Source organism: Salmo salar, chromosome ssa27, assembly GCF_905237065.1.
Source record: "Salmo salar chromosome ssa27, Ssal_v3.1, whole genome shotgun sequence".
NCBI classification, from domain to species: Eukaryota; Metazoa; Chordata; class Actinopteri; order Salmoniformes; family Salmonidae; genus Salmo; species Salmo salar.
Genome location: NC_059468.1, coordinates 13,210,560 through 13,233,421, shown reverse-complemented (window position 1 = coordinate 13,233,421; position 22,862 = coordinate 13,210,560). Strand labels below are relative to the sequence as shown.

Here is a 22,862-nt window from a genome sequence, read left to right as displayed (position 1 = left end):
GAGTATCTGTGAGTTAGAGATGACGATGAGTATGACGTGTTGCTTCTCTGACATCTCTGCTCTAACGCCCAGGAGGCTCTGATTCCATCTCCCATTAGACAGCTCTGCAAGCGTTATAAAATGTCAAAATACATTCATTTCTCACCAAATATGGAGTTCGCTGAGCAACTATTTTCATTTACTCCCGTTATGGCGGTATGTACTTCCAAAAAAAGGTCTAAATAAAATGTTACAACCAACCGAAAAAATGTTCGGCACATCCAGTGTGCTGTTGTAGACTTCCGACCTGTGCATGGAGGGATTGAGTGATTTACATTGCAAGGTGTAAATAGTCATTTTCCTTGGTTTATACATTTTATTTAGACCATTTTTGGAAGTAGCCTACATACCTGCTGTAATGGGAGTAAATGGGGATAGTTGCTCAGCGAAACTCCATATTTGGTGAGCGACGAACGTATTTTTTACATTATAAGGCTTGCAGAGCTCTCTAATGGGAGTTTGAATCGGATCTTCCTGGGCGTTAGAGAAGACACACATACTTATCGCCGACATCTCTAACGCACAGATACTGGGGCAGCAGAAGGCTAAAGCCTAATTGTATAAAACCGTCCTGAAATGTCCACATTGCACCGTTTTACTTCACATCATTCATCATTCTCCTTCATCACTCTCCTCATTCAAATCATAGCCTCTAAATTTGAATATTGGCGCGACAGGGATGTAACCATCTCAGAATAGAGACGGGGGGAGGCTGCCAGCGAGTTGAATTCTTTTTAGAACTGGGACCCTAAAAAACCCCATAAAGCATCCTGCTTGGTCATTTTCCTTATGCGTGTTTATTTTACCCTTTATTCAATTAGATTTATCAAAACATTATGTTGATACACTGCGAACATAGGCTATGTCGCTGGCTCTAAATGTTTTGAAAATGAATCTTAGAAATGTAATTCAATCTATAAAAAACATTGAAGATGCAGAAATGAAACAACGACACGCAACATAAGCGGTCTACACTCGCCCTTTAATTTGCTCGTGATTCTTATGATTCCCTCCACGTTAGTTTTCTCAGTCAGTCTTTGTGAAACAGTGTTCTCTCTAAATTGCATTGCGCGTGCGTAGTAGCCTTTTGTTATCTACTTTTGCATATATTTCTCACCGTGTACCGCAAAATGTATTGGTCTCGTCTGGTAGCGCCGGTGATAAAACAGTAGTGTGGTAATGTATGTGGTATGCAGCAGTCTGCAAGGTTCTGAGATTGTGACGTACGACCTGCCAAGTATCTGCTTGTCACGCATGGTACTGTATCTTGGCAACTTGTGTCGCGCGCCTGTGTGTGTGACTGGAAGTTGGGGAGGAGGGAGTGGGGCAGTTCGGGTTGATAATGAACTTGAGTCATCACATCACGATTCTGAAATTCTCTTGTCAACTGCTGTGGATCCGGGTTCCCATACATTTCTGGGAGAAAACCGGGGCCATTGTGTATTATCCATAGCCCATTAGCCGCACTTCCAAAAGGAGCCCCGTGGCCGAGAGCGGTTTAGGCTGTATTTATAAGGTGGTTTCCAGGAAAATATATTTTAAAAAATGTAGAAGACAAGGCCATCTTTTTTCATTTATTCAAATCAACAATAAGGGGTGAACCAGTAACTACAATGACTGTTTGGTGGATTCGCCCCTATTCAACAAATATTCAAAGGGGTTTCTTAGCCCCAACCCCATGTGTGATTATCATGATAATAACGCAGCCAGCCCAGACTGCCTCCCTAAAACTCGCTTTCTTGGAAGTCTGAACCTGGCTGACAATTTAAGTGCACTGTCCAACCCTTATGACCTAACGGACGCGCTCTAGTTTGCGATGCATGAATTGTTTTAAATAGTTGAATACAACTAGATAGTTTTTCTCCATCATGAATTGTATTCATTTATCCAGGCCAATATCTTACAGGTTACAATTCACGACGTCCACATGAATATACCCCAGTTGATTGTAATGCTAAGCTATTTTGGTTACTCCAATATACACCCCAGTATGTAGTCCTATAAGTTTGTTTGTGATGATTGATGTGTATAGGCCAGAGACAAACGTTTGTGTGTGTGTGTGTGTGTGTGTGTGTGTGTGTGCGCGTGAGTGAGTGAGTGAGAGTGAGATTGAGAGAGAGAGAGAGAGAGAGAGATGCGTGCGTGTATATGGGATGCGGGAGGGGAGGGGGGGTTGGAATGTTACGGCAGGTCCACATTGTCACTCCACCGACTTGTCTGGTTAGTTTCAGATGGTGGGGACAATGATGTTACCGCATTGTCACAAAGGGGTGGGCCTTGGCAATGGTATATGATTTCGGGCACACGAGATCCAGACCATAACCAGTCTATCTTCAGGTTGGAAGACGAGGAGAACGGACAGCCCCAACTCTGTATTTTACAGGGGGGGAAGGACGGGGTTGTCTATGTGGGGAAATATTGCTACTACGATAGCTGTGAAGAAACCGGAGGACCCGGTTGATTTAAAACAGATGGATGGTCCCAGGCGACGTCACTATCAACCGTCCGCACGAAGCTCGAGAACCTACTGCTGTTATTCTGAAGGTGCTCATTTCGTTTACATCGCTCTGCTCATACAGACAAGTCGGCAGTTGTGAGAGGCGCTTGACAACCCCACTAGATCCACCCTTGTCTTCTGAGGGTAAGAGTCGAACGTTATGGAATCAATTAACAATTTACAGGCCTATGTGTGACTGATGTTGCCAGCGAAATGTCTTTATGCATATGGTGACTGTTGGTTCTGCATTCTGGGTATGCGTAATGCATTACAGGTTCCGTGCTTGGCAAGAGGGATAGTCGCAGTCAAAAGGGAACTAACGTTATACAGTTGAAAGGGAAACAACGATTTGTGGATTAAATCGATATTACTTAAATGGTTAATATCGAACACTTGTACATTTCTAATTTTCACGAATCAGATTGGCCCTTCTCTTATGGAAGGCTAGTATGGGAAGGTAGAACGTCACCAGCACAATAAGTATCCCAACACATGTAAGCCTTCTATAGCCTATTGTTATCATGGAGATGCAGATTTGATGAGAGTAGCCTATGTGAGCGAGTGCGCACGATTCATTAGGCTATATAGGACGATGCCATTCGGGGTAAGTTTCCTTGGGTACGGAGTTGGAAGGTCACGCTGGCTTTCTATCCGATTAAAATCGCATTCACTTGGACATATGGCTCCCTCTCTCCTCGTGTATTATCGTGTTGCTGGTGTGGTCTGCGAATGTATAGCCCACATAGGCTCACTTCGTTAAATGAGATAATGAGAGATACTTATTCATACGTGCGTGCTTTTCGTCTTTGATATTTGCAGACTTATTTGAGGCTTTGTGGGAAAACCTATTTAAGACCATGCACAACTCACAAAATACCGCGATACGGTGAGTTGCTCTTACACATCTCTTCTTAATGTGTGGTCAATGCAGTGTTTGCGCCATATGGTGATCTTACCCTACAACCAATAGCAAAACGAAAACATATATTTATAGGCCTTCCTTAGGCTACAATGAACACACACTCCATATGATGGAATAAGCCATCACTGTATAAGCCTATATTCATTTTGCCAACCTTGGAGGTAGTCTAACAGATAGGCCTACATTCAAACTTGCCTCGTTTGCCTAGGTGTCAGTTAAATCTAACCCATCTTCTTCAAAACACTATATAGGCTATAATGTAACTGTATTTCTGAATTATTGTTTAATGTATAGGCAGGCCTATGTCTTCGCATGTGGCTGTGGCGTATTGAACAAGGCTATCCGGGCAATCCAAAAATAATAGTTTTCTATGTTTGAAATGCACTATTAAAATATTAGTGGTCTATTCTTAAAGGGCCAAGAGTAAAAAGCATGTAAAAAAGCAAAGATGATTACATGATTACGTGAAACCAGCTGCGCGCGGACACAACACATGGGCTCGAGCAGCATGGGGATTATAGAGCAAAGCGCTTTATGGGGCCTGTTACGTAAATCATGTTTAACATTTGTGAGGAGGGAAAAGTGGGATTTCAAACATCTAATGTGCACTTTCTGTTTTCTCAAACAGACAACCTTGTTATATGAGTGGTTTACCTCCCAAACAGAAGGTCAGCATCCGACTTGAGTCGTTTTCTCATGGCTATTAGTCCAATCTATACGTCCCTTTCATAACAGGCATGTAATTGGAAATAAATCGCACATTTGTCAATTGAAATGTCTGCTAGTGAGCTGTGAAGTTGTGCTCGGGCGATTATTTTCTCGCGTCACCCCACCTCCTTGTGAAATGTGTGATTACAAGGATTGGGGTATTTTGGGACTAAACTCCTGTAAATCAGATTTTGAAAGAGGTTGATTAAAAACCTTTTCGATTGTGGATTGGGACGTGACGTAGTTTTATGGCTTAAACTAGGCAGGCCTATATAGTTTGGTTCTATATTAAACGATTAAATCCCCAACTTAATAACATTAGGCCTATCATTAACTATGAAATGGCCATTATTATTATTATTATTATTGTTGTTATTATTATTATTAATAGTTACTAGTTAGGCCCATTAGTCATTATTATTAAGCTTGTTGTTGTTATTATTACTGTGTTAGGCTATTCTGTTCTGCATAACATGGTGTTTATGCTAAGCTGAAGACGATTTGATGTTGCTAACTTAGATGTTGCTAACTTAAATGGTAGCATTGTTGCCATGCCCTGTATTATGCTGTTACAATCAAGATATAAGGGTAGTTATTAATGAGGTTACACAATGCATCGACGATATGACTGATGCAGGGTAAGAATAACTATTGTTTTATAGTGGCCTACACCAATGGGGGTGGAACAATACAAGTGTTTTGGTGGTTAAAAGCGCCTGCCTGTAAAGCTACTTTAAGTGTGATTACTTGGTTTGTATTGGTTATTTGCGGTCTTATTTGCGGCCTTGTCATTGACCATGCTTAAGACTGTTTGAATTGAACATGACACGTGTGTCAGGTATTTTCACACACACACACACACACACACACACACACACACACACACACACACACACACACACACACACACACACACACACACACACACACACACACACACACTGATTTGGGATCACTAACGCTTGGCACACACAGAAGCATGTGTATTTTACTGCGGTTGTATTTATTCCCATGGCTTTCCATTTCCAATGGACAACGATAGTTATCAGCAGCCCTATAAAATATATTTTATGGCGTTATTTTATAGCTGCATCTGAATTATGAAATTGCTTGGGTATTATTTTCCATTTTCGACTACTAACGTCTTATTCCTTCAATTTCAGCACTTCCTCCCACAATATAAGATGAAGTAGCATACGACGTTGCACAGGTAAACATAATACATTTGGGCTATATATATATATTTATAATTATATATATATATTTTTTAACCGTTGATAGGCCTATAGGCCTACACTATACATGCCATAAACAAGCGATTTGAACAACCAGTCAATTTGTCCCATGTCAGTCTAAAATGAACTTGAATGCATCCTTAATTTGTACACCTTGGCCTCTTAGGATCACTAGAGTAAGCTACAAAGACAGAGGATTTTCAAAATGCACCAGACGGAATTGAAAATTCGTTTGATAGGCCTACCTGTGTAGCAGCAATCACATGACTCATGAGCAATAGGGTGTGTAACTAACGAAATCACATCTGTTTCTCTTTGGGGACACTTCGAGTGGGGCTTTGCGCATCGTTAGACATGTATAAGAGACCTAGTTCTGCATACAACGTGTTCAGTGTGTGTGTTCTTCAGATACAAATCAAGTCTAATTTTGCACTATGAAAATGTCTCGCTCTTTCTCTATCTCTTCCTCTCACACCACATGCGCGCGCACACACACACTCACACAAATATGTTTCACACAACTTGTATATCAAGGTATGGCCATCATTTTTATAAAGTTTATTGTAGGCCTATACGTTTAATATGTAGGCCTATATCAATATCATATTTCAAATGGCAAAAGAATTTAAAGTAAGACGTAAAGGTGCCCACAATATCTTGTCCCTGATGGTTTTGGCTTCTTCGTTGATATTTGTTCTTATAGTCGATAACACAAAATAAAGAAAATCGACCTCGTGAGCAGCCACACCAATCCACCCTTTCAATTATATGGATAACGAACTGGACATTCGAAAACCTTTCTAGACATCTTGACCAATATCCAAATGTTCATTTCTAAGACAAAAGGTGTTCTGACATTTAAAAAAAAACGAGTTGAGGAATAGGCCTATAGCCTATTTGAAGAATCGTAGATGTTTGTATTGTTTGAATTGTCATAGGCTACCGAATTTGTTCCATCAGCCTTCAAATAAATATTCTTCATTTTCCTAATGTGTTTGTTTAGAGTATAATAATCATCTATCAAGATATATTATGAAATGCATACGAATTTGATCCGATTAACACAAATACTCAAAGAATATGGAATAAATATGCATTGCGTTATTACAGAACAGACCCCTAACAAACTCGGAAAGTGTTCTGCCAATGACGATGCAGTGTTCATTTCTGTGAAGAAAATACGTTATACAACCAATTTATTCTCTGAACAAGGTGCTTAGAAATTAAGCTTTTCTGCAATCAATTTAATAGTGTCGGCATATGCAACATACATATATTATTTTATTAGAAAATAATTTCTCAGGGTTTTGTTTCATATCAACGGTTGAATTCATTCATCAAATCATCTTGATATTGGAATTATGCAACTAAGTGGGGTCAAATATTCGATGGGATATTCATGTAGATACCTATATGGAAGTGTAGGTAATTTAAATTAGGCACCGTTGCGGGCAATGCACCGACTTTGCATGACTTATTTCTTTGGAAAACAGTGAATGATGTTACAGTGAAAAATCATTCACTGTAATAAAGTTTTAATTGAATCCAACAGTGATACATTTGCAGACAAGAATCCCTGCGTCTCAGATGCATTATAACACAACGAAACACAAATGATGTAATTATTCAGACACGTATTATTTGATTAAATAAATATACTAAATATAAATATGTATATTTACGGTTATTGTATATAATATGCAAAATAATAATAATAATAATAATAATGAAAAACAGTAACACATTTGTTTTTATAAGGACCTTCACTTTGCCGAACTTATTGTGAAGAAAATGTGTGTATGTTTATGGTCTCAAAATGGCTGTCTCAACATCCCTATTTAGCTGAGTAGAGCTTCCAATAGGCCTCTCTATATACTTAAGCAATAAAAGGCACAAGGGGGTGTGATATATGTCCTAAGGGCTGCTTACGCATGACGCAACGTGGAGTGCCAGCCTTTAGCCGTGGTATATTGGCCATACACTACAAACCCCCGAGGTGCCTTATTGCTATTATAAATTGGTTACCAACGTAATTAGAACAGTACCATTTTTTTTGTTCTCATACCGGTGGTATATGGGTTTTCAGCCAATCAGCATTCAGGGCTCAAACAACCTGGTTTGTAATAAGTAATAATCTAAATGATGTCTATGGAATGCTTTTACATCAACCTATTCTTCGCTTTTAGGTAGACTTTGTTTTACAAACCTCAGTATATATCACGAGCGGGTAAGTGTACTTAACAAATTATATTAGGCCTACATAAGACATTAGAAACAGAGCCCTGCAAAAACATGTGGCCTCTGCAAAAGAAATGTGGAATGATACTGAAACCAATTCCAAACATGAAACAGAGAAGTGATGTTCAAAATTCAAAAGTGACTAACGTGAATACAGTATGGGATAACCCTAAGACATGTCATTGTGTTAGCTTGTCCTTATATATATAGTATATTCATCAAGAGATTTTTACAGTTTTTATTGTTTGGGGTAAATGTCTTCTGAGAATACATTGGAAATGAATCCCTAATCAATACACCATTACATGAAAGGCTTCAAATTACAGTGTGTGTGTGTGTGGTGTGTGTGTGTGTGTGTGATTATGTGTGTGTGTGTGATTATGTGTGTGTGTGTGTGTGTGTGTGTGTGTTATTGTGTGTGTGTGTGTGTGTGTGTGTGTGTGTGTGTGTGTGTGTGTGTGTGTGTGTGTGTGTGTGATTATGTGTGTGTGATTATGTGTGTGTGTGTGTGTGTGTGTGTGTGTGTGTGTGTGTGTGTGTGTGATTATGTGTGTGTGTGTGATTATGTGTGTGTGTGTGTGTGTGTGATTATGTGTGTGTGTGTGTGATTAGTGTGTGTGTGTGTGTGTGTGTGTGTGTGTGTGTGTGTGTGATTAGTGTGTGTGTGTGTGGGGGGTGGGGTGTGTGTGTGTGTGTGTGTGTGTGTGTGTGTGTGTGTGTGTGTGTGTGTGTGTGTGATTATGTGTGTTGTTATACTGTGTGCTCCTCTGTTGGCTGCTCTCATCTTGATGAGAAGTCACACCTTGCTGCAGACAAACGAATGGAAACGAGTTCGCTCTGGCATCATCCCTCTCTCCGGCGTCATCCCTCTCTCTCTCACACACACACTCCCTCACCCTTATGCTCATGAAATGCTCATCATGTATTTGACAGAAGCGGAACATGAAGCAACAGTGATGTTCCTGGTTGAATCTGATGCGTGTCCCCGTGTTCTCTATTGATCTCCGTCGCTTTGAACAACAAAGTGGCACAAGCAAAAACCAACCTGCGTCATATTATTACAACAGTTGTGAATAACAGTGTAACGAATTGGCTGTAGAATTTCCAACGCAGTGATTAATAACAGGCCATACTGATAGGCATATGCCAGTGCCATGATATTTACGAATGATTTGCTATGTGATGGCAGTAGTAATTTTCGAAGCGAGTCATTGAACAAGCACAGCCCGTACTCTGACAGCGGGTTGGGCGTCAGGTTGGAAGACGAGTGATGTTTACTCAGGACCAGTAAATGGAAGTCTTATAATGTTCAATTGATCTCTTAATTTAAAAATAACGGTAATGATTTTGGTATAATACAGGCCTACTTCAGCCACATAACAAGAGTAAGCTTGTTGTCCCCTTTGACAATAGATGATTGAAATACAATTCACACACTTGGTAACATGATTAGTCTCATTATTAACAACATGATTAGTCAATTAATAGACAAATAATTGTAGGCAAAAGCTTGTCCTGCATATATTGATGATGACTGGAAATCTGTAGGCTACTGTTTATGAGGTTGTGTGGCACTGTGTATTTGGTCAAATAGTTTAAGATGATAGAATTCTGTGATTATTTGTTTTTCTTTGATATTGAAAGCTTTTCTCCTTCATTACAAAGCCAACTGTACGTTTGTCCACACTCTCTTCACGTTCAGTACTTTGCCATAATAAGAGTGTGTCGTTTTCTTATCCTTCGTCTACAGGTGTGTGTGTATCCAGCCTAGCTGCTACTATCCTTCGCCGCGTGGGTCTGGGTGGGCCCGAGGGGTTGGCTGTTATCTTTGGTTATCTAGCTGTATGAGTGGTGTACATTCTTCATAAAGCTAGATAACCGAAAGTAACAAGAATCCCATTGCGCTCCCGCAAGGCCTGTTTCTTGTGCCAACAAACAAAACAAAATGGCCGACGCCCGAGAGGAAGTGCCCAGCCAACCAATCAGAAGACTTAAAAGGTACAGTATAATGTCAGACTCAATTGTCACCAATGTTAAGCTCACGTGAGGATGCATAGTAGGTTTGAGGGGTTATATGTGTAGCGGCTAAGAATGTATCGTAAGCTCACTTCAGAGTAAGCTTGAAATGGAGCCATCCAAGAGGTACTTTTTTGTACGGCTCAAATCGGTTCGCCCGTTGTCAAGGAGAGTGGTCACGTGTGTTGCGAAGCAGAGGATCACTGGTTGGAGCCCAGTATGGGGGGGACAGTGGAAGAAGCTAAGCTGTTAGCGGCAGACAGACCCGCGTTACATACACTACCGTTCAAAAGTTTGGGGTCACTTAGAAATGTCCTTGTTTTTGAAAGAAAAGCTATTTTTTTGTCCATTAAAATAACATCAAATTGATCAGAAATACAGTGTAGACATTGTTAATGTTGTAAATGACTATTGTAGCTGGAAACGACAGATTTTTTATGGAATGTCTACATAGGTGTACAGAGGCCCATTATCAGCAACCATCACTCCTGTGTTCCAATGGCACGTTGTGTTAGCTAATCCAAGTTTATCATTTTAAAAGGCTAATTGATCATTAGAAAAGCCATTTGCAATTATGTTAGAACAGCTGAAAACTGTTGTGCTGATTAAAGAAGCAATACAACTGGCCTTCTTTAGACTAGTTGAGTATCTGGAGCATCAGCATTTGTGGGTTCGATTACAGGCTCAAAATGGCCAGAAACAAAGACTTTCTTCTGAAACTCGTCAGTCTATTCTTGTTCTGAGAAATGACGGTGAGAAATTGCCAAGAAACTTAAGATCTCGCACAACACTACTCCCTTCACAGAACAGCGCAAACTGGCTCTAACCAGAATAGAAGGAGGAATGGGAGGCCCCGGTGCACAACTGAACAGGAGGACAAGTACATTAGAGTGTCTAGTTTGAGAAACAGACGCCTCACAAGTCCTCAACTGGCAGCTTCATTAAAAAGTACCCGCAAAACACCAGTCTCAACGTCAACAGTGAAGAGGCGACTCCGGGATGCTGGCCTTCTTTAAGTGAATGAGGCTTTGAAATGGTAGAGGCAAGCCATTACAGTTTGGCTTGATTTACAGTGTGTTTGAATTTAAAACATAGTTAAGCACTACATGCTGTAACTTTGTGAAAGGTATATACGAGTAAAGGTTATACTGTAATTTGATTACCATTAGTATTGTCAACACTGACAGATAAAAGGAGGGGGAAGAGAGCGAGAGAGAGAGAGATAGAGACCAAGCTGTTTCCTCCACCGCAGTAAAAGAGTAAAAGACAGCACCCCAGCATAAAGGCCTCCCTCACCTTTCACTGGCCACGTGAGTTAGCGATTCAAGTAAAAAATAAAAGAGCATTTTTGCCATACACCAATGACTCCTCTCAACCACACACACACACACACACACACACACACACACACACACACACACACACACACACACACACACACACACACACACACACACACACACACACACACACACACACACACACACACACACACACACACCAGTAGAGTGAGCTCACTTGTCATAAGGAGACAAGTGGGTTCCTGCAGCACAATCATTTGGCCCGAGCTGGGCCTCCTGACAGACATTTGTGAAGGGCTCCACTGTGATTTCGGTGATTTTTGGTCTCCTTCCTTCCTTCCCTCCCTCTTTCTTTCTACTCCCTCTCTCTCTCTCTCTCTCTGTCTCTGTATGCCACCCTTACCCCTTAAAGACTTAGGAAGCATGAAGGGAATTCAGTAGAATGGACAGACACACAGTAGTTGTATAGACCTATTTCTGCCTACCTACAGACATACGAACACCCAACCCACTCTGTGGTATTCACACAGAAAGCATACGGTACACATACAATCCAAGCATCTTCATCTCCACCTGCGTCACTAATGTCAGGGTCTCTAGAACGGCGGCTTATTTTGCATACCATACTTTTCAAGCTAGGGCCGAGGGGCCTTAACTTTATATCGCTGGATTCGTACATGCAACCTTTGGAACCAGAGGCAAATGCTTACTCGCATCCATCATCCCGATCTACAACACCCTAGGAAAACCAAAGCCTACTTGAAGGTAACCATGTCATCTCCCGACGTCCTCAGCCGGATGGACGTCGAATACTGACTTGTGTCACGGGTGACCTGCCTGACCCATCCGGCACGCCCCCCTCTATAAAACATCCTCCACCCTGCTCCGTTTCCCCTCTTCCCTCCTTACCACACTCGTGTTCACAAAGAGGTGTCCATCTTAGATGCTTTGACGAAAAATAAAAGTGCTTAGCTCACAGTTTTGCTCTAAGGAGAGGTAATGAGGCAGCTTCGCTTTCCTCCCCTGGCCTTGTGTTTTGTTCCCCCTGTACAATGTGTACAGTGTCTGCTAATTGAAATATTTGTTCACTGATTCTTTTCTTTATTTTATTCTCTGATCATTTGATTTCAGTTAGTTCTATTTTCGCTGGTCTGATTATTTTGGATGGTGAGGCTAGTTCCATTTAGTTGTTTCTTTGGCGTTTGAAAGGGTTCGAATATATCATTTGAATTCCGGTCAAATCTGAGATTTATGTATTATAAATTAGATGTAGTTTTGTCGCCTTCGATGCCATTATGTTATAAGTGTGTCCAGCTTTCAAGAAACTAAAGTGGCCCTAGCGGGTCAGAGGCCCCAAGCTAACATGTATTACTCAAGTTCCCAGCCCACAACATCTCTCTGCTCTGCTCAGATAAACTGTTTGCCATGGTAATCAAGCCTCAAAGTATTTGGTGTGAAGATAAAGCACGATTGATCTGCAGTTATTTTACTATTTCTAGTGCTAGCTATAGCTGGACACTGCTAACTACTGTAGCATGAATTGTCCACATAGATGGGGGTATTGTGTAAATTATGTGTAGAAAGTGACTAACGAGACCTGTTAGTACACTCTGCCTTTGCACTACTTATAGACTATTACATCTCTCATCCCTGTTCCATGTTCGTATACATCGGTGCCAATGGAAGATTGAATTTGTTAGCTGATTGAGTTACTGCATTCATTAGACTCAATGTTTGGTGAGCTGTTTGAAATACTTGCCACGGTTCTGTAAGGTAATTCCAATTGGTTAAAGACTGAGATTCTAACATGGAAATAGCAATCAGATCTAGCGATTGTTTGTTGATTCGACAAACGATCTGCACTCGTCTTTTTGCTCCAGTATAGGCCACCGTACTTTCGCCTTTCACACTGCCGCCCCACGTTTCTCCTTTCTGTCTCACTCACTCTCATTCATTTCATTTTATTCTCCTCGTTTTTGTTCTAGCCTGGATTCTCAGATGGTTGGTTCTGATTTGCATGCATTTGCATAATGAATGTCATTTGCATGCTCAGGGGCAGACCATACCATGAGAACGGGTATCTTGGTTGTGTGTGTGTGTGTGTGTGTGTGTGTGTGTGTGTGTGTGTGTGTGTGTGTGTGTGCACGCACGTCATCTTGTTGTTCATCCATAGTGTGTATATCAAATGTTTGTATTGGTTTGTGTGCACATTTTGCCAGATACATCTCCTCCCTCATATTTCTACTGTAGTAATTCTTTAAGCCTGCACAATATGTGTCAATGTATGGATGTTGTGTGTGTGTGTGTGTGTGTGTGTGTGCATGTGTGAGCGTGTGTGTGAACCTGAGAAAGACATGCGGGCATGTCCTGCTCATTAGCCTATAGACCTGACAATCATCTCCCTTCCTCCATCTGTCCCACCCCCCCTTGTTTCTCTGTCCTGGTAACCATTCTGTAATGCACTGACTAAATGAAAGATACTCACTTCTCTATCCCAGCATCCTTCGCTCCCTCCCTCCCTCCTCCCTAGTTTGCCCCCTTCTCCTGCACAACGAGTCACAGCCCTGCTGCCACCATCTTAGAATAGGACAAGGACTGGCACAAAATGGCAGCACGTAGGTACTGTTGTTTTAGTGCCCTATTCCCAATCCTGCGCCTTCCACCCATTGCGCTTTGGCCCCCCCCTCACTTTCCTGCCCCATTGGCTGCCTCGAGACTGCGTTAATTACTGGCAGTGTGTTAATTGCATAGATCGCCCGAGAGGCGTTAGGGGAGAGGGAATGTGATCCGAGTTAATCACGAAGCCACTCTGTATTTTATGTCTTTTAAGCTGGCATTCTGAGGGGCAGCTGTGGTCTTCCTCATCCTCATGCAGTGTTCGTTTTGCCCCTCCTTGCGATAAGACTGCAAATGTCATCGTTCAGCCATTTTGTGAATTCGGAACCGCTTGCGAAGAGGAATTTATTTTACCTGACTTATTTCGGCTACATAAATCAAATCAACGGATGCCGTTTTAATTACGAGTGCATATTAATGATAACACTGTGGGTCTATTTGCATATGGGGCATGAAAGCGTTTTAGATTCATGGAGCATGTAGCTGAGGATGGTTAGATCATGTGAAAGATAACCTGCTACACACACACTCACACATACCTATACAGTGAGGGAAAAAAGTATTTGATCCCCTGCTGATTTTGTACATTTGCCCACTGACAAAGAAATGATCAGTCTATAATTTTAATGGTAGGTTTATTTGAACAGTGAGAGACAGAATAACAACAGAAAAATCCAGAAAAACGCATGTCAAAAATGTTATAAATTGATTTGCATTTTAATGAGGGAAATAAGTATTTGACCCCTCTGCAAAAAAATGACTTAGTACTTGGTGGCAAAACCCTTGTTGGCAATCACAGAGGTCAGACGTTTCTTGTAGTCGGCCACCAGGTTTGCACACAACTCAGGAGGGATTTTGTCCCACTCCTCTTTGCAGATCTTCTCCAAGTCATTAAGGTTTCGAGGCTGACGTTTGGCAACTCGAACCTTCAGCTCCCTCCACAGATTTTCTATGGGATTAAGGTCTGGAGACTGGCTAGGCCACTCCAGGACCTTAATGTGCTTCTTCTTGAGCCACTCCTTTGTTGCCTTGGCCGTGTGTTTTGGGTCATTGTCATGCTGGAATACCCATCCACGACCCATTTTCAATGCCCTGGCTGAGGGAAGGAGGTTCTCACCCAAGATTTGACGGTACATGGCCACGTCCATCGTCCCTTTGATGCGGTGAAGTTGTCCTGTCCCCTTAGCAGGAAAACACCCCCAAAGCATAATGTTTCCACCTCCATGTTTGACGGTGGGGATGGTGTTCTTGGAGTCATAGGCAGCATTCCTCCTCCTCCAAACATGGCGAGTTGAGTTGATGCCAAAGAGCTCCATTTTGGCCTCATCTGACCACAACACTTTCACCCAGTTGTCCTCTGAATCATTCAGATGTTCATTGGCAAACTTCAGACGGGCATGTATATGTGCTTTCTTGAGCAGGGGGACCTTGCGGGCGCTGCAGGATTTCAGTCCTTCACGGCGTAGTGTGTTACCAATTGTTTTCTTGGTGACTATGGTCCCAGCTGCCTTGAGATCATTGACAAGATCCTCCCGTGTAGTTCTGGGCTGATTCCTCACCGTTCTCATGATCATTGCAACTCCACGAGGTGAGATCTTGCATGGAGCCCCAGGCTGAGGGAGATTGACAGTTCTTTTGTGTTTCTTCCATTTGCGAATAATCACACCAACTGTTGTCACCTTCTCACCAAGCTGCTTGGCGATGGTCTTGTAGCCCATTCCAGCCTTGTGTAGGTTTACAATCTTGTCCCTGACATCCTTGGAGAGCTCTTTGGTCTTGGCCATGGTGGAGAGTTTGGAATCTGATTGATTGATTGCTTCTGTGGACAGGTGTCTTTTATACAGGTAACAAGCTGAGATTAGGAGCACTCCCTTTAAGAGTGTGCTCCTAATCTCAGCTCATTACCTGTATAAAAGACACCTGGGAGCCAGAAATCTTTCTGATTGAGAGGGGGTCAAATACTTATTTCCCTCATTAAAATGCAAATCAATTTATAACATTTTTGACATGCGTTTTTCTGGATTTTTTTTGTTATTCTGTCTCTCACTGTTCAAATAAACCTACCATTAAAATTATTGACTGATCATTTCTTTGTCAGTGAGCAAACGTACAAAATCAGCAGGGGATCAAATACTTTTTCCCCCTCACTGTACACACACCATGTTATCAGCACAGAGCACTGTGTATACATGCATAGACACTAGAGAGACACACACACACACACACACACTGTCTACTGTGACATACAATAACCTCACACAGAATATTAACTCAAAAAGCATGAGCACATTCCTTTATACACACACAATTTAATAGATGTCCCTAAAAGGATATTTTGTACACAGAGAGTTATTGAACATTTGATCCACTGACAGTTGAAGAGTACAGTAACACCCCTTTTTACTTGCTAGTATTTAATGTGTTCGGGTGACAAAATTGGTTTAGTCTCGAGAAGAACTAAAGTATGAGTTTAGAGGAAACCGATTGAAGCGGGATGCACCAATGGACAAACCGAGAATATAAAGTCGCACACACACTAACAAGATGTTTTCCAATATCTGGTAGAACAATTAACACTTCTAGTAGTGTTGATCACTCTGTCCATGTCCATGGAAACTCAAGGGACCAACTTGGGAGGAGAGAAGTGGAGCAGACAGAAAGAGAAATGAGGAAGAGGGAGATCCGCGTGAGAGCAGAGTAAATGAGAAAGGGGAGAGAGAGAGAGGGAAAGAGTAAAGGAAAGAGGAAGGGAGGGGAGACCGATGAGGAGAGAGAGGAGACAGTGAAGTCTCAATAGTGAGAGGCTTTCTTTGTCTTTCCATGTGAGGTTTATTTAAGGGGGGCGGGGGTATTAACAGGGATGGAGAGGGGGTGGGAGGTGGGGTGGGTTCAGCCTTGCCCAGCGCAGCCGACAAGCGGAGCATTGTCCTCCATCAGTGTGGCGGCACTTGTGGCGTAACGCCATTATTTAGACCAGTGGAGGGAGAGGGGTCTGGAGACCGGCTTAAGCAAAACGCCAATTAAAGCCGGCTCGCCCTGATTAATGAAAAGGGAGAATTGGTAAACAATGTCGCCCACTGTCATGGTAACCCCCCTCCTCCGGAGCCCCCCCCCCCCCCACCTTTGTTTGCCATAGGAGTGCTTAGAAGCCTTAGATTAACAAGGTGCTCTTGTGTAGCCAGTTCTTCACCCTCTCCTCGTCACATGAATCCCTAGTTGAGGAACTGAAGGTAGATGCAGAGTTTTCCCTCGCTGTTAAGTTGCCATTCAAGTAGAGTAGCAACACACGCACGCACACACTCGCGCGTCATATTATCCCTTCATAATGCTAAATATCAACATTCTGACTTGTTTGAAAGCAAACAAGATATGATCAAAGAAATACAATTAGAGTTGGACTTGTAATGAGAATAATATTTTTATTGTATTAATATATTACAACATCAATTATTTACATTCTAAATCCTTTGAAAATATTTGGATGGCGAAGTAAGAAGAGAATTAGGTCGTCCCCCTGAAACAGTATCCCCTCAAATGTTTTGTTGGCGTTACAGCTTAGTGTTAATCACAGCCTGTCTAATACTCGGGTCCACATTTCCATTCGTCCTACTTTATTGTTTATTTAAAGCGTATGCACTGAATAATTAGCTCGCCACGTACACCAATCAGGGGAATGCCAACAGGGGTTGCCATGGCGACCTCATCAGGGCCCCCCGCCAGCCACAAACAGGACAAAGACAAATAAAGCGTGGGAAAATACTCGGGGGCTTAGACAATGACAGTGGTGGGGCGATGGAGACTGAGACTGTGTTGGGAATGGATGAGGGGGGGAGGGAGGTGGAGGGGGGGGCAGTCACTGGGTGTGTGTCTGTTGGGATTGGGGTGGTGGGTAGAGGGCAGCTTGTGTCTGGACTGTAGCTACTAGACATGTGGGAGGGGGCAAGGCATATTGCAGACCTGTCTAGCTAGGTCTGGGGGTGTGTGTCTGTGTATGTGTGCGTGCGTGTGTGTGTGTTGTGAGGAGGGGTGTCCAGCTGAGGACAAGTGAATCAAGTCAGAATATTAAGTATATCTCAACATAAATGACAGCTGTACTATAAAGTATATGACAGACGCATTACTCTACAATTACATGTTAAGACATACGCATAGTATTAAAAGTTCCTTTGAGGTATATGCCACTTCAGAAATCCTATAGCTTTATGTAATATTACCATGGGGCTTGGGATGGCTAATACTGTTTTTTGGTCATCTCCCAATCATCCTGGTGTTTGAGTCTCTTCACATGACCCATTTTCTAAGGTTGGTAGAACCTTAGCCCTGGCCACATACCAATCCAATACCAATCCTCCCTTCTCTAGGCGAGTTGTCTTAGGAGAACGGAAAGGACTGGGTTCATGTAGGCCTACGTAAGTGATGTAATATGGCTAGGTGGAGTTGGCACCATATTACAATCCTTGTAGTAGATCCACTCACACACAGAGGGGGTCCATGAAAGAGAGCAAATTCTTGGCTCAAATTGAATCCCATTCTACCCAAAATCCCCCTCTGCTTCGCCCTACTAATGCAAGCTTGCATGTTAGACCCGTAAAAGGGTGCACTTTTTAACCTCTGCCCTTCAATCCCCCCTAGGTGACCCATCACATTGGAGTCATGATGTCAAGGCCAGTCATCTGGCTCCGCCTCCCTCTGAAGTCCACCCCACCTCACCAATGGGGACGTCCATTTCCGAACGTAATGGTGCCCACCTGACCTAAATGGAACCGGATTGACTCCTCTTGTTAAACCTGAAGCACTTTGTTGACGTTGTAGGATCTCCCTTTAGTTTGGGTGAACTTTGGGCACATGCCTGGACTGAACATGGGGTAATGTACTGTTGGGTCACGGATACCAATGGATACACAACCACAGCTGAACATGGGGTAATGTACTGTTGGGTCACGGATACCAATGGATACTCAACCACAGCTGAACATGGGGTAATGTACTGTTGGGTCATGGATACCAATGGATACACAACCACAGCTGCGTCTGTGGGCCTAACCCCCAGACTGTCTTCTGAACGTCCGGATATACCAATCAAAGTAGAAGTTTCAAACGGACTACTGTGAACTGGTGCGTCTCTGTCCTCCCACAACTAACTGACTGGATACATGGACAGAAATTGACATACCTGCGCTAAGCAGCTGGATGTGGACCATGATCGCCGAGAAGAACATAGACTAATTTGCATATTGAAGCATACTGGACTGGCGTATGGAAAGCCCATGAGTCCGAATGGTAGACACATAGACCTTGAAGCGGAGTTTTTTGTCCCGGAGCCGGAGTATACCATTCAACACAGAGGGCATAGACCACTAGCCCCGTTGTTTATGGACGAGTGCTGCGTGAGGGTTTTAGTGAGGGGTGTGAGAAGTGTGCTTGCTGTGTTGTGACGGTACACCGGCCTCTCCGAGACGACTCCACACACAAACAGCTGTATCTGTCCCATCTGCCGTACATTCGGGCCGCGGGTCGGCGCACTGATCTGTTGACGTGTATGTGTGCTCGTTTGTTTACTTGTGCTTGTCTGTGTATGTGCACGCACTTTGCGTCATCCTCACTCAGCGCAAGTTCTGTTCTCGGATTGTAAGCAACACACACACACACCACAAGCCATAGTAAAGGTCTTGTAAGCTGCTTCTGGTTAACGGTCATTGGATTTATTATGCACTCATGCTACAGTACATGGCAAAAATGATATTTGACACTGAAGGAGGTTATATGGTTTTAGTAGTGGAATCCCTCTGCACCACTGATTTTATTACCAAGGGGAGGCAAACAAGTATTTTATATTGGACAGACCACATAGTATTCCGATAATGTGTGTATAGATAGAACACATGAAATTCATTAAAATAGAAACATAGAAATGCATCTTGAAATCTATGCAAATGAATCAACAAACTATTTTTTATCATTTGCTTATGAGAATCATTCAAATTCCCTGAGGGTTATAGGATTTTTTCCCCAAGGACAATCTGTTAAATATTGTAGGGTGATGTGAGAGAAATGAAATGAAAGTGCAATATAGAAAGGTTTCTGCGCTCTGGTCCAGACTAAAAAATATGTTGGGATTTGACACTGTTTTTCTCAACTGCTTTGATACATTTTTAAACAAATGTATCAATATCAAAATAGAAACATTGGACTGGTTCATTTACTTAACTGTGCAGGGACATCTATACATCTTCAGATTGGTTCTAATGGATCCACTGCAACGTTTCATATACCTTTTCCCATGCAACTCCTATTATTTCTGGGATTTCATGTCAACATTTTTACTCTATGCAGCTTCTATATTTTGTAACTTTTGCAGCTTTTTGTAATCAATAATGTGACTGTCATTCGGAGCAACTGCCTTTCATATTTTGATTTCTGTCATTTTTAGGATTAACTTCGACAATGTTGAAAATGTTTCATATTTTTGTTGCTGCAAGTTTTAGAAAAAGTATGCAATGGCTGTATGAAAAATGTGTTTGAGAGTGTGATGTGCTGAACGGGTTAACAACAATGTGTACTCTACATGAACAACACATATGCACTATATGAGCAAGTATGCAATATGCTATAGTCTAGAAATACTGTTATCAAGACCACACTATATGTAGTGGGTTACTGTGCAATTTGTTGTGAGGATTGTGCAATCAGAGTGAATGTGGGCTCTACATGAGGAGTTTAATAAACTAAACAGTCAGAGTGAATGTGGGCTCTACATGAGGAGTTTAATAAACTAAACAGTCAGAGTGAATGTGGGCTCTACATGAGGAGTTTAATAAACTAAACAGTCAGAGTGAATGTGGGCTCTACATGAGGAGTTTAAACTAAACAGTCAGAGTGAATGTGGGCTCTACATGAGGAGTTTAATAAACTAAACAGTCACAGTGAATGTGGGCTCTACATGAGCAGTTTAATAAACTAAACAGTCAGAGTGAATGTCGGCTCTACATGAGCAGTTTAAACTAAACAGTCAGAGTGAATGTGGGCTCTACATGAGGAGTTTAAACTAAACAGTCAGAGTGAAGTATCTGTAGAAGTATCTATCATGTAGAAAGCAAGAGTGTAATTGATGGATGGTGTGCACTATTTGGAATGTATGCAATTTGTATGGAGGAAGTATGTACTATGTTGAGGGTGAATGCAATGTTTTAATGACAATGTTGGATTTTAAAGAGATGCTTGCATGAGTGCACTATGTCCCACAAGTGCATAGCCTATGTTAGCCATGTCTGCACATGACCTCTGAATCCTAACTGTATGGGACTGAGTCATTCTTGTACCATGTACTGTGTACTATGCAGGATTAGTTTAACAATCAATAAATGTTTACATTGAAAAAAGAAAACACAAATGTCTATCTGGAATTTCAATCTATCTATTCTGTTTGTTTTTCATTGTTCAGCGTAAGTTTGCATTGAGATTTCATAAATGAGTATTTCTTCACTAAGGAAGTTACCTGGAGTCACAGTATTCCAAGATCCAGGTTCTAGAGCATAGACTGTATGAAAGAAATAGTACTTTACAGTAAAAGAAAATCCCTGAACATGTTAATGAAAATCACCATCATCTGCATTGTAGCCTTTTTACAGTAGAGTACACTTGTTCTTCAGCAGGCCTATGGTTGCTATCATTTTGAGGGACCGCTTTTAGTGTCAACCAAGGAGCCATGTGTTCAGACAGGAACATAAGCACATAGACGAATTATCAATGTTTACACGGTTGCGCAATTTCAGAGTAACCGCGGGCCGCATCTGGGCAATATGTGGGACATCGCGACATGGCCGCTCGTAAGGCAGCACGGGCCAGTGGAACAGCTGTTATCATCAGAAATTAGCAAAGCTGAGCCATTTTACAGGCAGTTATTTTGTGTCAATAATTGGCTACCAATTTAACGGCTTGATACAGTCTTACTAGGTGCTTTGTGGCATGCATTGTTATATATTATTTAACAATCCTGCCTTTGTTGAGCATATACCACTATCTCCAAGTAACGATACTGACACTACAGCTTGTGCACCTGCCTTTGGAGTACAGGGTTGCTGGTTTGATCCTAGCCAGAGTCAACTACCCTGATTGGTACGTCGGTGTCAGAAGTGAGATCCATTGACACATATATCCAGCTAAAATGCAGAGATACTTGAAAGTTGAGGCGGAAGTAGTGTAGCAATACTATTGGAGAATCTCAATTGCATTTCCTTGAATCTGACCTCATCCAACAGGTTTTGAGAAAGAGGCGAGGAGAGAGGACACGAGGAATCAAGGAAACTCGATTCTCCCACCGTCCACTTCCAAGAAACTTGACTCAATGCGGACTTTGATTCGTGTGCTCGCCGGAGGAGCACACGGTTAGTGTTTTGATCCTCACCAGATCCAACTGTCCTCTGACTTTACCACAATACACTACGAGTGCTTCAAAAGTTCCCTCGATCATTAATGCAGTCATAGAAAGTGTTACTGTCATGTTGCCAATAGCACTTTAACAATCTTGTTGAAAGTTTGTCACTTTATGGACTTCTGTGTCTTACTGTTTTATATACCGAGATATACTATATGGTGGATAGCATGAAAGTTCAATATTTTGTTTTGTCTTTGACGATTTTAACAAGGATGATTTATTCCATTGTCATCTGGACCATTTTTGGGGGAAATCACAACCAAAGTAATAACATGATAGGTACGTCTGAAGTCAGTCTGGGGGACTTAGCCTTATCTCCAGACAGCGGAAAGTTAGGCGAAAATTCGGATTTGAAAAGAGTCAAAAACAAAAGGACATGTCTGGGAGCCAAGTAGTGGGGATGCCATCCAAGGCCCTGATTAGCATTCCAAAACGCACGTCTCCGTGGGTTGTCTACTACAGGAGTCCCCCAGGACTGAAGAAGGGGGTGGGTCAGAAGATGGAGGGGGTTTAGAGAAGGGCAGACGGGAGATTGTGAGCAGACAGCTCCACAAAAGGAGGCTGAGTATTGGGGAGGGGGGGGTGCTTGAGGGTAGACTGAGGAAAACGTGGAATCTCTAGGGGACCGAGATAGGGTTCAAGTTCAAGGGTATATCCCAGTCTACATTTTATTGACCTGTCCCAAGTTCCCAAATTCCTGCTGTGGGACAGGTCTACATAGTTGGCCCAAACTTGTCCGAGACCAAACCCTGTCAAGGGGTCCACAGTACCAGGGTTATTATAGTAAACAAAAACACAAAATGAAAATTTTAACTAAAATTGGAAAAACAATTAAGTTAATAAAATAATTAAGAAA

The 22,862-nt window shown here is 42.1% G+C and overlaps 1 long non-coding RNA gene across 1 annotated transcript; it reads left to right on the top strand.

Annotated features, from left to right (window-relative positions):
* The first annotated feature begins 2,375 nt into the window (after positions 1–2,375).
* LOC106588310 (uncharacterized) lies at positions 2,376–20,965 on the top strand. Its single transcript, XR_001324629.2, has 3 exons — positions 2,376–2,680; positions 9,390–9,637; positions 18,205–20,965. It is a non-coding gene; the product is annotated as an uncharacterized lncRNA (long non-coding RNA).
* The last annotated feature ends 1,897 nt before the right edge of the window (positions 20,966–22,862 follow it).